This window comes from Camelina sativa, chromosome 15 (assembly GCF_030686135.1).
Source record: "Camelina sativa cultivar CO46 ecotype springtype chromosome 15, ASM3068613v1".
Lineage (NCBI taxonomy): Eukaryota > Viridiplantae > Streptophyta > Magnoliopsida > Brassicales > Brassicaceae > Camelina > Camelina sativa.
In genome coordinates this window covers 18,760,001-18,777,500 of record NC_141894.1, presented here as the reverse complement: position 1 = coordinate 18,777,500, position 17,500 = coordinate 18,760,001, and the positions used below count along the sequence as shown (strand labels likewise).

At 29.4% G+C, this 17,500-nt stretch overlaps 1 pseudogene across 1 annotated transcript; it reads left to right on the top strand.

Annotated features, from left to right (window-relative positions):
* Window positions 1–5,974: 5,974 nt before the first annotated feature.
* Window positions 5,975–8,209, top strand: LOC147926811 (NAD(P)H-quinone oxidoreductase subunit 1, chloroplastic-like; annotated as a pseudogene). Its single transcript, XR_015582662.1, has 2 exons — window positions 5,975–6,527; window positions 7,615–8,209. The product of XR_015582662.1 is annotated as an NAD(P)H-quinone oxidoreductase subunit 1, chloroplastic-like (transcript).
* The last annotated feature ends 9,291 nt before the right edge of the window (window positions 8,210–17,500 follow it).

Here is a 17,500-nt window from a genome sequence, read left to right as displayed (position 1 = left end):
GAAGAAAAAAAGGAAAACTTAAAAAAAGAATTTTTAAATCGAATTGAAGTTTTAGATAAGGAATGGTCTATTGAAAATATACTGGAAAAAACGACTCGATTTTGTTATAACGAAGCTAAAAAAGAATATTTACCTAAAAATTATGATCCATTTTTGCATGGAATCTCTCGGGGAAGAATAAAAAAATTAACTCGATTCAAAATCATAACCGAAACCGATAGAAAAAATAATATAGGAGGATCCTGGATAAACAAGATTCATGGTCTACTTCTGAAAATTAATTATCACAAATTTGAGCAAACAATAGAAAATTTTAATAGAAAATCTTTGTCAATAGAGAAAAAACTTTCTTTTTTTTCAGAACCCCAACAAGAAGAAAAAATTCATTCACATTCAGAAGAAGAAATAAAAATTTTTAAATTTTTATTTGATATCGTTAGAACTGATAGTAACGACCAAACGCTTATAAAAAATTTTATTAATTTCCATGAAATCCATAAAAAAGTTCCTCGATGGTCATACAAATTAATAAGTGAGTTGGAAGAATTGGAAGGCGAAAATGAAGAAAATGTACCAATGGAGCCTGGAATTCGGTCAAGAAAAGCAAAACGTGTAGTGGTTTTTACTGATAAAGAGCCACATGACGAGATTTATACTAATCTCAAAGATAATCAAAATTCTGATCAAAAAGATGAAATGGCTTTGATCCGTTATTCACAACAATCTGATTTTCGTCGAGAGATAATTAAAGGATCCATGCGTTCCCAAAGGCGTAAAACAGTTATTTGGCAATTTTTTCAAGCAAAAGTACATTCCCCCTTTTTTTTGATCGAATAGATAAACTTTTTTTTTTTTCATTTGATATATGGGGGCTAAATAATTTTTTTTTAAAAAATGTCATGTGGAAAACGAACAAAAAAATTTTTTATCAAAAAAAAGAAGAACAATTAAAAATAGAAGAAAAAAAACGGATAGAAATTGCAGAAACTTGGGATACCTTCCTACTTGCTCAAATAATAAGAGGTTCTCTCTTAGTAACTCAATCGATTCTTAGAAAATATATTATATTACCTTTATTGATAATAATTAAAAATAGCGCCCGTATGTTATTATTTCAATTTCCCGAGTGGTCCGAGGATTTAAAGGATTGGAAACGTGAAATGCATGTTAAATGCACTTATAATGGGGTTCAACTATCCGAAACAGAATTTCCAAGAAACTGGTTAACGGATGGTATTCAGATAAAAATCCTATTTCCTTTTTATCTTAAACCTTGGCATAAATCTAAATTTAAAGCATCTCAGAAGGCTCGTCTAAAAAAAACAAAAGACAAAGGAGAAAAAAATGATTTTTGTTTCTTAACAGTTTGGGGAATGGAAACCGAACTACCGTTTGGTTCTGCCCAAAGAAAGACTTCTTTTTTTGAACCTATTTCTAAAGAATTAAAAAAAAGAATCAAAAAATTCAAAACAAAGTCTTTGGTTGTTTTAAGGATTTTCAAAGAAAGAGCAACAATTTTCCTAAAAGTCGCAAAAGAAATTAAAAATTGGATTCTCAAAAATTTTATTTTTATAAAAGAAAAGATAAAAGACCTTTCAAAACGAAATCTAATTTCATTATTTGGCCCGAGAGAAATATATGAATTAAATGAAACTAAAAAAGATTCAATAATAAGTAATCAGATGATTCATGAACTATCTGTTCAAAATAAATCCACGGGGTGGGCAAATGCTTCACTTAGCGAAAACAAAATAAAAAATTTGATTGATAGAATAAAGACAATCAGAAATCAAATAGAAGAAATTTCCAAAGAAAAACAAAACTTAACTAATAGTTGTACCAAACTGCGTTATGATTCTAAAATAATTGAGTCATCAAAAAAAATTTGGCAGACATTCAAAAGAAAAAATACCCGATTAATTCGTAAATCCATTTTTTTTTTTAAATTTTGCATCGAACAACTATCTATAGCTATTTTTCTAGGTATCATTAATATTCCAAGAATTACTACACAACTTTTTTTTGAATCAACAAAAACAATTCTTGATAAATATATTTACAAGAATAAAGAAAATGGAGAAAACAAAAAAAATACTATTTATTTTATTTCGACTATAAAAAATTTAATATCCAATAAACAAAAGATGAGTTATGACTTATGCTCTTTATCACAAGCATATGTATTTTACAAATTATCACAAATAAAAGTTAGTAACTTTTCTAAATTAAAGGCTGTTCTTGAATATAACATATGCATAACATCCTTTTTTGTTAAGAATAAAATAAAGATTTTTTTTCAAGAACAAGGAATCTTTCATTATGAATTGAAAAATAAAACCATTTTTAATTCCGAAGTAAATCAATGGAAAAACTGGTTACGAAGTCATTATCAATACAATTTACCCCAGATTGCATGGGCTAGATTAGTAACCCAAAATTGGAAAAAGAAAAAAAAAAAAGATTCTCTAGTTCTAAACCCAAGTTTAACCAAAGAGGATTCATATGAAAAAAAGAAATTTGATAATTACAAAAAACAAAAGTTTTTTGAGGCCGACTCATTATTAAATCCAAAACATAATTTAAAAAAAGATTATATATATAATCTTTTTTGCTATAAATCTATTCATTCTACAGAAAAAAATTTTGACATGTCTATAGGGATTGCCTTAGATAATTGTTTAGTCTCTTCTTGTTTAGAAAAATATAATATTCGGGGTATGGGGAAAATTCGGTATAGAAAATATTTGGATTGGAGAATTCTTAACTTCGGGTTTACAAAAAAAGTAAATATTGCGCCCTGGGTTGATACTAAGAGTAAAAAAAAATATATTAATACTAAAGTTCAGAATTATCCAAAAATTGATAAAAAAAATAAGACGGATCTTTCTAATCAAAAAAGAAACTTTTTGGATTGGATGGGAATGAATGAAGAAATATTAAATCGTCGTATAACAAATTTTGAAATTTTTTTCTTTCCGGAATTTTTCTTATTTTCTAGTACATATAAAATGAAACCGTGGGTCATACCAATCAAATTACTTCTTTTAAATTTTAATGAAAACTTAAATGTTAATAAAAAGATCACTCGTAATAAAAAGATCACTCGAAAGAAAAAAGGTTTTATACCATCAAATAAAAAAAAATCCCCGCGAGTTTATAATCTGAATAAGGAAGAAAAAGAATCGGCCGGTGAATTAGAGCTTGAATCAGATAAAGAAAAAAAAAGAAATCCCGAATCAGCTCTATTAAACCAAGAAAAAAATATTGAAGAAAATTTTGCAGAATCAACGATAAAAAAACGTAAAAATAAAAAACAATATAAAAGCAATACAGAAGCGGAACTTGATTTATTTCTCACAAGATATTCGCGTTTTCAATTGCGATGGAATGGTTTTTTTAATCAAAAAATTCTCAATAATGTAAAAGTATACTGTCTCTTGGTTAGACTAAACAATCCAAACGAAATAGCGATATCGTCTATTGAAAGAGGAGAGATGCGCCTAGACATTCTAATGATGGAGAAAAATTTCACTTTTGCAAAATTAATGAAAAAAGGAATATTGATTATTGAACCTGTCCGTTTGTCTGTACAAAACGACGGACAACTTATTATATACAGAACCATAGGTATTTCATTGGTTCATAAAAAAAAACAAAAAATAAGTAAAAGATACAAAAAAAAAAGCTATATTGATAAAAAAAAAATTGAAAAATCCATTACAAAATATCAAAACAAAACTGTAAATAGAAAAAACACTAATTATGATTTCTTTGTCCCTGAAAAAATTCTATCCCCTAAACGACGTAGAGAATTTCGAATTCTAATTTGTTTCAACTTAAAAAAAAAAACTGCGAGGGATAGAAATTCAAGATTTAATAAGAATATTCAAAACTTGACCACAGTTTTGCATAACAAGAAAGATCTTGATAAGGATAAAAAAAACCTAATTAATTTAAAATCCTTTCTTTGGCCCAATTTTAGATTAGAAGATTTAGCTTGTATGAATCGCTATTGGTTTAATACTACTAACGGAAATCGTTTCAGTATGATAAGAATACGCATGTATACGCGATTTCCGATTCATTAATGATAGAGACTTTTTACTATATATAATAAGTTACGGTATCTAAAAACAACTATATGCACAAATTAGGAGGGATTTTTTTAAATTCCATCTTTATACATGAGATTAATTTAATTAATCACATAGATACCAATTAGAGCGGATCCATAAAAAAATTAATAGAATCCTCCTTTTTGAGATCTAAATTTATATTTTTTTATAATTATAAGATAAAATGAAGAATTAAGAAGTTGATAATTAAATTCAGATCCTTGTACAAAAAAACTACCATTATTATTACTGATCAGTAAAATTCATATCTTTCAATTCATATTAAAAGGGGAAGGATTTCTTTTTATGATAAAAAATACATTCATTTCATTTGAAGAACAAAAAGAAGAAAGCAGGGGATCCGTTGAATTTCAAGTATTTAGTTTCACTAATAAGATACGAAGACTTACTGCACATTTGGAATTGCACAGAAAAGATTATTTATCTCAGAGGGGTCTACGAAAAATTCTGGGAAAACGTCAACGACTGCTGGCTTATTTGTCAAAAAAAAATAGAGTACGTTATAAAGAATTAATTAATCAGTTGAATATTCGGGAATTAAAAACTCGTTAAATTCCAAAATTGTGAATTAGTGAATTTTTTAGATCTTCAATTTTTTGAAAAACTTCTTTATTCAGCAATCTAATTCATGCCAGAACGAATCAAGGAAAAACTTATGAAGAGACCAGTTACAGGAAAAGATCTTATGATAGTCAATATGGGACCTCACCACCCATCCATGCATGGTGTTCTTCGCTTAATTGTTACTCTAGATGGTGAGGATGTTGTTGACTGTGAACCCATATTAGGTTATTTACACAGAGGAATGGAAAAAATTGCAGAAAACCGAGCAATTATACAATATTTACCTTATGTAACGCGATGGGATTATTTAGCTACTATGTTTACAGAAGCAATAACAGTAAATGGACCAGAACAATTGGGAAATATTCAAGTTCCTAAAAGGGCCAGCTATATCAGAGTAATTATGCTGGAATTGAGTCGTATAGCTTCTCATCTGTTATGGCTCGGCCCTTTTATGGCAGATATTGGTGCACAGACTCCCTTTTTCTATATTTTCAGAGAACGAGAATTTGTATATGATCTATTCGAAGCTGCCACCGGTATGAGAATGATGCATAATTTTTTTCGTATTGGAGGAATAGCGGCCGATTTACCTTATGGTTGGATAGATAAATGCTTGGATTTTTGTGATTATTTTTTAACAGAGGTTGTTGAATATCAAAAACTCATTACACGAAATCCTATTTTTTTAGAACGGGTTGAAGGGGTTGGGATTGTTGGTGGGGAAGAAGCAATAAATTGGGGTTTATCCGGACCAATGCTACGCGCATCCGGAATACCATGGGATCTTCGTAAAGTTGATCGTTATGAGTCTTACGATGAATTTGAATGGGAAATTCAGTGGCAAAAACAAGGAGATTCATTAGCTCGTTATTTAGTACGACTTAGCGAAATGACAGAATCCATAAAAATTATTCAACAGGCTCTGGAAGGACTTCCAGGGGGTCCCTATGAAAATTTAGAAAGCAGGGGCTTTGATAGAAAAAGGAATCCAGAATGGAATGATTTTGAATATCGATTCATTAGTAAAAAACCTTCTCCTACTTTTGAATTATCGAAACAAGAACTTTATGTAAGAGTTGAAGCTCCAAAAGGGGAGTTGGGAATTTTTCTCATAGGAGATCAAAGCGGTTTTCCTTGGAGATGGAAAATCCGACCACCGGGTTTTATTAATTTGCAAATTCTTCCTGAACTAGTTAAAAGAATGAAATTGGCTGATATTATGACGATACTCGGTAGCATAGATATAATTATGGGAGAAGTTGATCGTTAAAATGATAATTTATGCAACAACAGTCCAAACTATAAATTCTTTTGTTAAATTGGAATCTTTAAAAGAGGTCTATGGACTCATATGGATATTTGTCCCTATATTTTCTCTTATATTGGGAATCATAACAGGTGTACTAGTAATTGTGTGGTTAGAAAGAGAAATATCTGCAGGGATACAACAACGTATTGGACCTGAATACGCAGGCCCGTTGGGAATTCTTCAAGCTCTAGCCGATGGGACAAAACTACTTTTCAAAGAAAATCTTCGTCCATCTAGAGGAAATACTCCTTTATTTAGTATTGGACCATCTATAGCAGTTATCTCAATTTTACTAAGTTACTCAGTAATTCCCTTTAGTAATCACCTTGTTTTAGCGGATCTCAATATCGGTATTTTTTTATGGATTGCCATCTCAAGTATTGCTCCTATTGGACTTCTTATGTCAGGATATGGATCAAATAATAAATATTCTTTTTTAGGTGGTCTGCGAGCTGCTGCCCAATCGATTAGTTATGAAATACCATTAACTCTATGTGTTTTATCAATATCTCTACGTGCGATTCGTTGAAACATAAACGTTTATTTTTACTATTCCGTTTCTTTATTTTTACTATTCCGTTTCTTCTAGACGAATAAGTTAAACAACGGAATAGATATATTTATCTTTCGAATTAATAAAAGGAATTTGATAGTTATATATGAGTGAAAAAAAACTGCTCAGAAATTTGCCGTAAAAAGAAAAATTGAGTCTCATTTCCTATGTACAAAGGTTAAACGAAAATAAACATAAGTGTAAGAATCACTTTACCCCAAGGTTGGTTGATTAGTCATCCTGGCTTGAAGCGGGTTAAATATATTAACCGGACGACGTTTTCACTATCAGTTATATAGATTAACATACATATATTACAAAGTGAGCGGCAATTAGGTAAAAGTTAGTGGATGGTTAGAAACACCAAAATACACAAAGAATTTGTAATAGAGATTAACCAAATTGAAAAGGATATTTATGCATAACATAAGATAAAAAAAAGAAGGTTAATTGGGCTTGAAATTAGTAGAAATGATCAGACAGTACTCCCCAAGATTCCGATTCAGAGTAGGCTCCTATCCACCGACAAATGTAATGACTATCAGAAACGAAATAATCCTTTATTTTTTATAAGTCCACCAACTTTTTTCTAAAAAAGAAAGAAGAATAGGAACGAAACAAGGATATTTTTTTCATATATTTCGAAAATAAAATCGAATTTCTGTTATGAATAATAAACTACTAGGAGGTATAATTATTTTTCGTAATCGAAAACCACGATGGGCTGAAATACCTTTTTTTATTTTTACAAGGAGTATTTTATTAAAGAGTTAAGTTATTACTCAATAAATAGAAATTCAAATTTGTAAAGGATGAGATGAATTCCGAAGCGCTTTTTTGATTCTTAGAATTTGAGCAGACAGAATTCCATTGGTATAATTCGGGACCCCAGATATATTTAATCCGTTTTAGAACACATCATATCCATCTAAATGAGACTATAATCTGGTCCTTAGATTTATTTACGGCCCCCGAGGAGCCGTATGAGGCGAAGACCTCATGTACGGTTCTGTAATAGCGGTGAAAATAGTAATGTTATCGCCGACTAGGATTATCTAACAGTTTAAGTACAGTTGATATAGTTGAGGCACAATCAAAATATGGTTTTTGGGGATGGAATTTGTGGCGTCAACCTATAGGTTTTATCATTTTTCTAATTTCTTCCCTAGCAGAATGCGAGAGGTTACCGTTTGATTTACCAGAAGCGGAAGAAGAATTAATAGCAGGTTATCAAACTGAATATTCAGGTATCAAATTTGGTTTATTTTACGTTGCTTCTTATCTAAATCTATTAATTTCCTCATTATTTGTAACAGTTCTATACTTAGGCGGTTGGAATATTTCTATTCCGTATATATCTATTCTGGAACTATTTCAAAGGGATCAAATTTTTGGAACAACAATTGGTATCTTTATTACATTAGCTAAAACTTATTTGTTCTTGTTCATTTCTATCGCAACAAGATGGACTTTACCTAGGCTAAGAATGGATCAACTATTAAATCTTGGATGGAAATTTCTTTTACCTATTTCCCTTGGTAATCTATTATTAACAACTTCTTTCCAACTCTTTTCGCTCTAAATTGAAAACGAATCCAATATATTCATTATTTTTTTAAACAAGAGAAAGAAACAAAGATAAAATTATTCAGAGATAATTACAATATGCTTCCTATGATAACCGGGTTCATGAATTATGGTCAACAAACCCTACGAGCTGCAAGGTATATTGGTCAAGGTTTCATGATTACCTTATCCCACACAAATCGTTTACCTGTAACTATTCAATATCCCTATGAAAAATTAATAACATCAGAACGTTTCCGCGGTCGAATCCATTTTGAATTTGATAAATGCATTGCTTGTGAAGTATGTGTTCGAGTATGTCCTATAGATTTGCCTGTTGTTGATTGGAAATTGGAAACTAATATTCGAAAAAAACGATTGCTTAATTACAGTATTGATTTTGGAATTTGTATATTTTGTGGTAATTGTGTTGAGTATTGTCCAACAAATTGTTTGTCAATGACTGAAGAATATGAATTTTCCACTTATGATCGTCACGAATTGAATTATAATCAAATAGCTTTGGGTCGTTTACCAATGTCAGTAATTGACGATTACACTATTCGAACAATTTTGAATTCACCTCAAACAAAAAATGGGGTAAACCCTTTAATTTGATTAAAAAATGAATTCAAAATTGTTGAATTATATAAAGAATATAATTAAAAACTTGTATTATATTTATATACTAATATTAAGTATTAAGGCGCATTCTTTTAATATAATATATTCGTAATTACTTTCTTGAAATAGATAGTTTGAAAATACATTTTAGAATAAAAAAGAGAAACTGTCTAATAATTGTATCTACATCAATTCATATCCATTAGATTCTAATTTCACTCTATTAAAAACATATTAAAAAAAATTTCCTGGTTAAATTAATAAGGTCATGAAAAGGATTTCGATTTTTTTCTTATTTTAATAATATAATGGATTTGCCTGGACCAATACATGATTTTCTTTTAGTTTTTCTGGGATCCGGTCTTCTAGTAGGAGGTCTGGGAGTGGTATTACTTCCCAACCCAATATTTTCAGCCTTTTCCTTAGGATTTGTTCTTGTTTGTATATCTTTATTGTATATTCTATCAAATTCCCATTTTGTAGCTGCTGCACAACTCCTTATTTATGTGGGGGCCATAAATGTTTTAATCATATTTGCTGTGATGTTCATGAATGATTCAGAATATTCCACCGATTTCAATCTGTGGACCGTTGGGAATGGGATTACTTCGTTGGTTTGTACAACTATTCTTTTTTTATTAATGTCTACTATTCTCGATACGTCATGGTACGGGGTTATTTGGACTACAAAATTAAACCAGATTCTAGAGCAAGAGTTAATAAGTAATAGTCAACAAATAGGAATTCATTTATCAACAGATTTTTTTCTGCCATTTGAACTCATTTCAATAATTCTTTTAGTTGCTTTGATAGGTGCAATTTTTGTGGCTCGTCAATAAAAAATAATTAGTAAAGACCAAAGAAAACTTTGTGTATGTTATGATTTTTTCCGTTCATTAAATTAAATTTGATTGAATACTATTTCATATTTTAAGAATCAATTTTTATATTTGATATATATTAAAATAAATTTTTACCTAATATTGTTTTTATTCGTACTTTTTTGTTATATTCTAGTTGATGGAATCCGGTGAATTATTTTTCATATTGAAATGAATCAAAATTGATAAGGAGTTGCTGAATGATACTCGAACATGTACTTGTTTTGAGTGCCTATTTATTTTTGATTGGTCTTTATGGATTGATCACGAGTCGAAATATGGTTAGGGCTCTTATGTGTCTTGAACTTATACTCAATGCAGTTAATATGAATTTCGTAACATTTTCTGATTTTTTTGATAATTCCCAACTAAAAGGGGATATTTTCTGCATTTTTGTTATAGCAATTGCAGCCGCTGAAGCAGCTATTGGATTAGCTATAGTCTCGTCAATTTATCGTAACAGAAAATCAACTCGCATAAACCAATCGACCTTATTAAATAAGTAACATAAAAAAAATTAGAGATTGAAATTTTCATATATTATAGGTTATGACCTACTAGATTATATTTGTAAAAATTTAAGAAATCAAAGTATTTTAGCCCCATTTTTTATCAATTGAGCCAGAATTCATTACAAAAATTCTATTAAAGGAAATCATTGCTTCATCTAGTATTTTAATATATCATTCAGTTAGAAGTTTACTAGATTGAAAATTTATGACATTCAAAAAACTATCGATCCTATGTCACATTCAGTAAAAATTTATGATACCTGTATAGGATGTACTCAATGTGTCCGAGCATGCCCTACAGACGTATTAGAAATGATACCTTGGGATGGATGTAAAGCTAAGCAAATAGCTTCCGCTCCAAGAACCGAGGACTGTGTTGGTTGTAAGAGATGTGAATCCGCCTGTCCAACTGATTTTTTGAGCGTTCGAGTTTATTTATGGCATGAAACAACTCGAAGTATGGGTCTAGCTTATTGATACGTTACCGAAAACCTCATTTGAATAAATTTGGAATACATTTTTTTTTTTATTGACAAGTACTCGTACTCAAAAAAGTTAAATTATATTTTTTATTTATATATTTTTTTTGAGTACGCGTTCTTTGGACCTGGTGTATCTTGTCTTTACCACGAATGATTTTCCTTGGTTAACAATAATTGTTGTTTTTCCAATATCTGCTGGTTCATTAATGTTATTTCTCCCGCATAGGGGAAATAAAGTCAATAAATGGTATACTATATGCATTTGTATCTTAGAACTTCTTCTAACGACCTATGCTTTTTGTTATAATTTTAAAATGGACGATCCATTAATTCAACTGTCCGAAGATTATAAATGGATCAATTTTTTTGATTTTTACTGGAGAATGGGAATAGATGGACTTTCTATAGGAACGATTTTACTGACGGGATTTATTACTACTTTAGCCACTTTAGCGGCTTTTCCAGTTACTCGGGATTCCCGATTATTTCATTTCCTGATGTTAGCAATGTACAGCGGTCAAATAGGATCATTTTCTTCTCGGGATCTTCTACTTTTTTTCATCATGTGGGAATTAGAATTAATTCCCGTTTATCTACTTTTATCCATGTGGGGTGGAAAGAAACGTCTCTATTCAGCTACAAAATTTATTTTGTACACGGCAGGAAGTTCTATTTTTTTATTAATAGGAGTTTTAGGTATAAGTTTATATGGTTCGAACGAACCAACATTAAATTTAGAACTTTTAGCTAATCAATCCTATCCTGTTACACTCGAAATACTATTTTATATTGGATTTCTTATTGCTTTTGCCGTCAAATCACCGATTATCCCTTTACATACTTGGTTACCTGACACCCACGGCGAGGCACATTACAGTACCTGTATGCTTCTCGCTGGAATCTTATTAAAAATGGGAGCATATGGGTTGGTTCGAATCAATATGGAATTATTACCCCATGCTCATTCTATGTTTTCTCCTTGGTTGATGGTAGTCGGTACAATCCAAATAATTTATGCAGCTTCAACATCTCTTGGTCAACGTAATTTAAAAAAGAGAATAGCCTATTCTTCTGTATCTCATATGGGTTTTATAATTATAGGTATTAGTTCTATCACGGATCCTGGACTTAATGGAGCTATTTTACAAATAATTTCTCATGGGTTTATTGGCGCTGCACTTTTTTTCTTGGCAGGAACGAGTTATGATAGAATTAGGCTTGTTTATCTTGATCAAATGGGTGGAATGGCTATCTCCATTCCAAAAATATTTACAATGTTCACTATCTTATCGATGGCTTCCCTTGCATTGCCGGGCATGAGTGGTTTTATTGCAGAATTAATTGTTTTTTTTGGAATAATTACCAGCCAAAAATATTTCTTAATTTCCAAAATTTTAATTATTTTTGTAATGGCAATTGGGATTATATTAACTCCTATATATTTATTATCTATGTCACGCCAAATGTTCTATGGATACAAGTTAATTAATGTCAAAAACTTTTCTTTTTTTGATTCTGGACCCCGAGAGTTATTTCTTTCAATCTCTATTCTTCTGCCCATAATTGGTATTGGGATTTATCCTGATTTTGTGCTCTCATTAGCAAGTGACAAGGTCGAATCCATTTTATCTAATTATTTTTATGGATAGTTTTCAGGAAATTAAAAAAAGCATTAAAGTGAATTGTAATCAGAAGTCTTTGGTCTTTGTATTGTGAGAACCTTTTGAATCATTGTACTACTTGATTCAAAAGGTTCTTGATAATTTACTACTAAAACTAAATTAGATTTCTTAACTTATACGAAGTTAGAGTTAGATATAAATGCTATTTTTTTATTTAGATTTGGATTCCTTTTTGTTTGGTACTTTAATTCGATGTAAAGGAACCATAACTATGTAAACCTATTCCTAAAAGATTGACGCCAAAATAGCATATCCAAATTAAAAGAAAACCTATCGAAGCCACAAGGGCAGAATTTATACCCCTACCATTCCTATTCGTTTTAATATGTAAATAAATTGCGAATACAGTCCAAGTAATAAATGCCCAAGTTTCTTTTGGGTCCCAGTTCCAATATGAACCCCATGTCTCATTAGCCCAGACAGCTCCTGAAAGAATGCCGACGGTTAAAAAGATAAATCCAAGACTAATAATACGAAAACTCCAAAAATCTAATTGTTGAATCAGTTGATACCTATAATAATTTCTAGAAAAACTAAAATTAATGTTTTGTTGTAGTAAAATAGAATTTCTTTCATTTATGTAGTAAAGTACATCAAAAGAAAAAAATTCATTTAATAAAAATTTTTTTTTTATATTCTTTTTCCAAAAAGAAAAAGTAGGTCCGACTTTGCGAAATGTAATCACTAGAAGAGCTATTGATAATAATGATCCGCATAACAGAGCGCCATAGCCTAATATCATCATACTTACGTGCATCATTAACCACTGGGACTGGAGAGCTGGTACTAATATTGCAGACTGAGGCATTTTGTTTAAAAGACCTGAAGTAGCAAAACCCTGAATAAAAAAAGCACTTGGCGCAGTTATTGCGTTTAAGTGATTTTGTTGTTTTTTATTAAAATAGGAAACCATATGAATAAGTGAAAAAGCCCACGCAAGAAAAATTAATGATTCATATAAATTACTTAATGGAAAATGTCCGGAATAAATCCAACGAGTGAATAATAATCCTGTTATACCAAAAAACGTAATTATGATTCCTTTATCTGATGAATCAAAAAATCCTATGATTTCATCTAAATTAACTAAAAAAGTTAAAAAATAAATTGTCAGTACAACTGAAACGACCGAAAAAGATATATGAGTTAATATATGCTCTAAAATTGAAAAAATCATAAAAAATTTGTTAAAAATTAATAAATTAATAAATTAATACTAGGTTTTACCCGGTTTTATAAAAAAAGTCGGGTATTATTTTGATTATAAAACTTATAATATCTCTTTTAGAAGATCTTATGCCGCTACTCGGACTCGAACCGAGATGCTCTAGCACTGCTTCCTAAGAGCAGCGTGTCTACCAATTTCACCATAGCGGCAACTTGTTCAAAACAATATTAACAAGTTTTGATTCAATCGTCGAGATTCAAATTTAAATAAAGAAGCCAATTGATTCAAAAAGTTTTAATGGATTTAATCAATTAAAACTTTTTGAAATAGGTATTCGGGTTTTAATTCAATTAAGATATTTTTTTTATCTGAGTTATTTAAAATTATTTAAATTCACCTTTTGTCCTTTATATTTTTTCTAGAATACAATGAAAAATATAACTAAATTCAACTTTAACCCAAAGACAAAATTCGAAATGCTCTTTATCATTTTTTTTTCATTTATATGATAACAAAATGCTTTTTCGAAAAATAAAAATTTCTTCAAAACCTTTAGACATTTTAAATAAAATTAGATTTTCCTAATTGCTCGAGAGAAATCAAAAAATTCTCAAAATATTTTTTATGTATCTTTTTATATTGTACAAACATAAGATTTTTTGATCACTTGATTTTTTGATCACTTAAAGTAATTAATTTAAAGATCTTTTATTTCCTCATTAAGAGGAAATAAAAGATCTTTTTTTTTTATTGTATCAAGATAGTGGTGGGGAAAATACGAATCCCCCTTCTAAAAAAAATGTGAACCTTTTTTTTTTCTTTTGGTTCCTATTTTTTTTATATGTATTTTCAAAAATTGGTTTTTTTTTTAGTTAGGCTAATTCTAATTATTATAGTTTTTTTATTTATTTTGCTGTACAAAAAAACTTTTTGAATTACCTGTAGAAAGTGATTTCCCTAACGAAAAAGCTTTCAACGCTGTCCAATATCCCTTCCTTTTCCAAATTTTTTTACGAATACGCTTTTTCGAGATAGAAGTACGTTTTTTTGGAACTGCCATTCAAAAATGAAAAAAAAATTTTCAGTGGTATAATTGGATGTCAAAGACATTTATTATTCTATTCTTTCGTACTCCATATCGAGTTATTTTTTTTTTTATTATATATTATTTTCAAAACAAAAAAGACATTCAAAAGTTTCAAATCCAACTGTTTTTTTTTTTTACTTTTTTTTAACGTTTGAAATCCGTACGAGAAAACTCATTTAAGTAATCTATACTGATATATTATATTATCAAAAAATATATTATATTATCAAAAAAATTATAAGATTTCTTCACATCATATGTAAAAAAAAAAAGCTCGCTTAGTGTACTGGAAGACAATCACTAAATTCCATGATGCAAATCCATTCCTTAACAATCCTAAAAAATCAAACTCAAATAACTTTGTTTTAGGTAAAGTTTTTTTTATATAATTAATATTAAGTATTTTTTATCGTGTAAATCTTTGTTCTATTCTTAATATATGTATATAAATTATTGTAATACGGAATTAGAATTCACTTTTTCTGTATCTGCATAAAATAACAATAAAATTTTATTTATTTATATTTATTTATTTAGTAGTAATAAAAAAAAAAAAGACAAATAATTTTTTTTACAGTAACATAGTAATATTTTTAATCACTTCTAATTTTTTTTATTTGAATATATATTTCTTTTCAAAGATTTATGAAGGATTATTGGAAAACATTTCTATTTAGGTTTAAAATTGCGTACTTTTTTTATTGTCCCCTTTGAAAAAAAAAAATATATATATATACAAACCAGTGAATAAGAAATAATAAATTTAATAATAAAATAAAAAGGGTTTTTTATTTTATGGAACATACATATCAATATTCATGGATCATCCCTTTCATTCCACTTCCAGTACCTATTTTACTAGGAGTTGGACTTCTACTTTTTCCGACAGCAACAAAAAACCTTCGCCGCATCTGGACTTTTCTTAGTATTTTTTTGTTAAGTATAGTTATGATCTTTTCATTCTATCTATCTATTCAACAAATTTTTCTAAGTTGCATTCATCAAAATGTATGGTCTTGGACCATAAATAATGAATTTTCTTTTGAGTTCGGTTACTTTATCGATCCACTTACTTCTATTATGTCAATATTAATTACAACTGTTGGGATTTTGGTTCTGATTTATAGTGACAATTATATGTCGCATGATCAAGGATATCTGAGATTTTTTGCTTATATGGGTTTTTTTAATACTTCAATGTTAGGATTAGTTACTAGTTCTAATTTGATCCAAATTTATTTTTTTTGGGAATTAGTTGGAATGTGTTCGTATTTATTAATAGGTTTTTGGTTCACACGACCTATTGCAGCGAATGCTTGTCAAAAAGCTTTTGTAACTAATCGTGTAGGAGATTTTGGTTTATTATTAGGAATTTTAGGTCTTTATTGGATAACTGGCAGTTTTGAATTTCAGGATTTGTTCGAAATATTCAATAATTTAATTTTAAATAATAGAGTAAATCTCTTATTCCTTACTTTGTGTGCATTTCTATTATTTGTAGGTCCTATTGCTAAATCCGCACAATTTCCTCTTCATGTATGGTTACCTGATGCCATGGAGGGCCCTACTCCCATTTCGGCTCTTATACATGCTGCTACTATGGTAGCGGCGGGGATTTTTCTTGTAGCTCGGCTTCTTCCTCTTTTTATAGTTATCCCTTCTATAATGTATATAATATCTTTGATAGGTATAATAACAGTACTCTTAGGGGCCACGTTAGCTCTTGCTCAAAAAGACATTAAGCGAGGTTTAGCCTATTCTACAATGTCTCAACTGGGTTATATGATGTTAGCTCTAGGTATGGGGTCTTATCGATCTGCTTTATTTCATTTGATTACTCATGCTTATTCGAAAGCTTTGTTGTTTTTAGGATCTGGATCCATTATTCATTCAATGGAAGCTATAGTTGGATATTCTCCCGATAAAAGTCAGAATATGATTCTTATGGGTGGTTTGACAAAACATGTCCCGATTACAAAAACGGCCTTTTTAATAGGAACACTCTCTCTTTGTGGTATTCCCCCCCTTGCTTGTTTTTGGTCGAAAGATGAAATTCTTACTGACAGTTTGTTGTTTTCGCCAATTTTTGCAATAATAGCTTGTTCAACAGCGGGATTAACCGCATTTTATATGTTTCGGATTTATTTACTTACTTTCGAAGGACATTTAAACACTTATTTTCTAAATTACAGTGGAAAAAAAAGTAGCTCCTTCTATTCACTCTCTTTATGGGGTAAAGACGAAGAAAAAAAACTTAATAAAAATTTTGGGTTAGTACCATTATTAACAATGAATAATACGAAAAGAGCTTCTTTTTTTTGCAATAAAACATATAAAATTAGTAATAATGTAAGAAATCAAATTTTTATTACTGTTGAAAATTTTGGACTTAATAAAAGAACTTTCTATTATCCCCAGGAATCAGACAATACTATTCTATTTCCTATGCTTATATTGCTTTTATTTACTTTGTTTATTGGAGCCATAGGAATTCCTTTCAATCAAGAAGGAATAGACTTTGATATATTATCAAAATTATTCACGCCGTCAATAAACCTTTTGCATAAAAATTCACAAAATTTTGTAGATTGGTATGAATTTTTGAGAAATGCAACTTTTTCAGTCAGTATAGCTTTTTTTGGAATATTTATAGCATACTGTTTATATAAGCCTTTTTATTCATCTTTATTAAATTTAACCTTACTTAATTCATTTCAAAAATGGAATTCTAAACGAATTCGTTGGGAAAAACTAATAAATTTTGTATATAATTGGTCATATAATCGTGGTTACATAGATGCTTTTTTTAAAACATCTTTCATTGAAAGTATAAGAAGATTAGCAAAACAAACGAATTTTTTTGATAAACGAATCATTGATGGAATTACAAACGGAGTAGGTATTACAAGTTTCTTTGTAGGAGAAGTAACAAA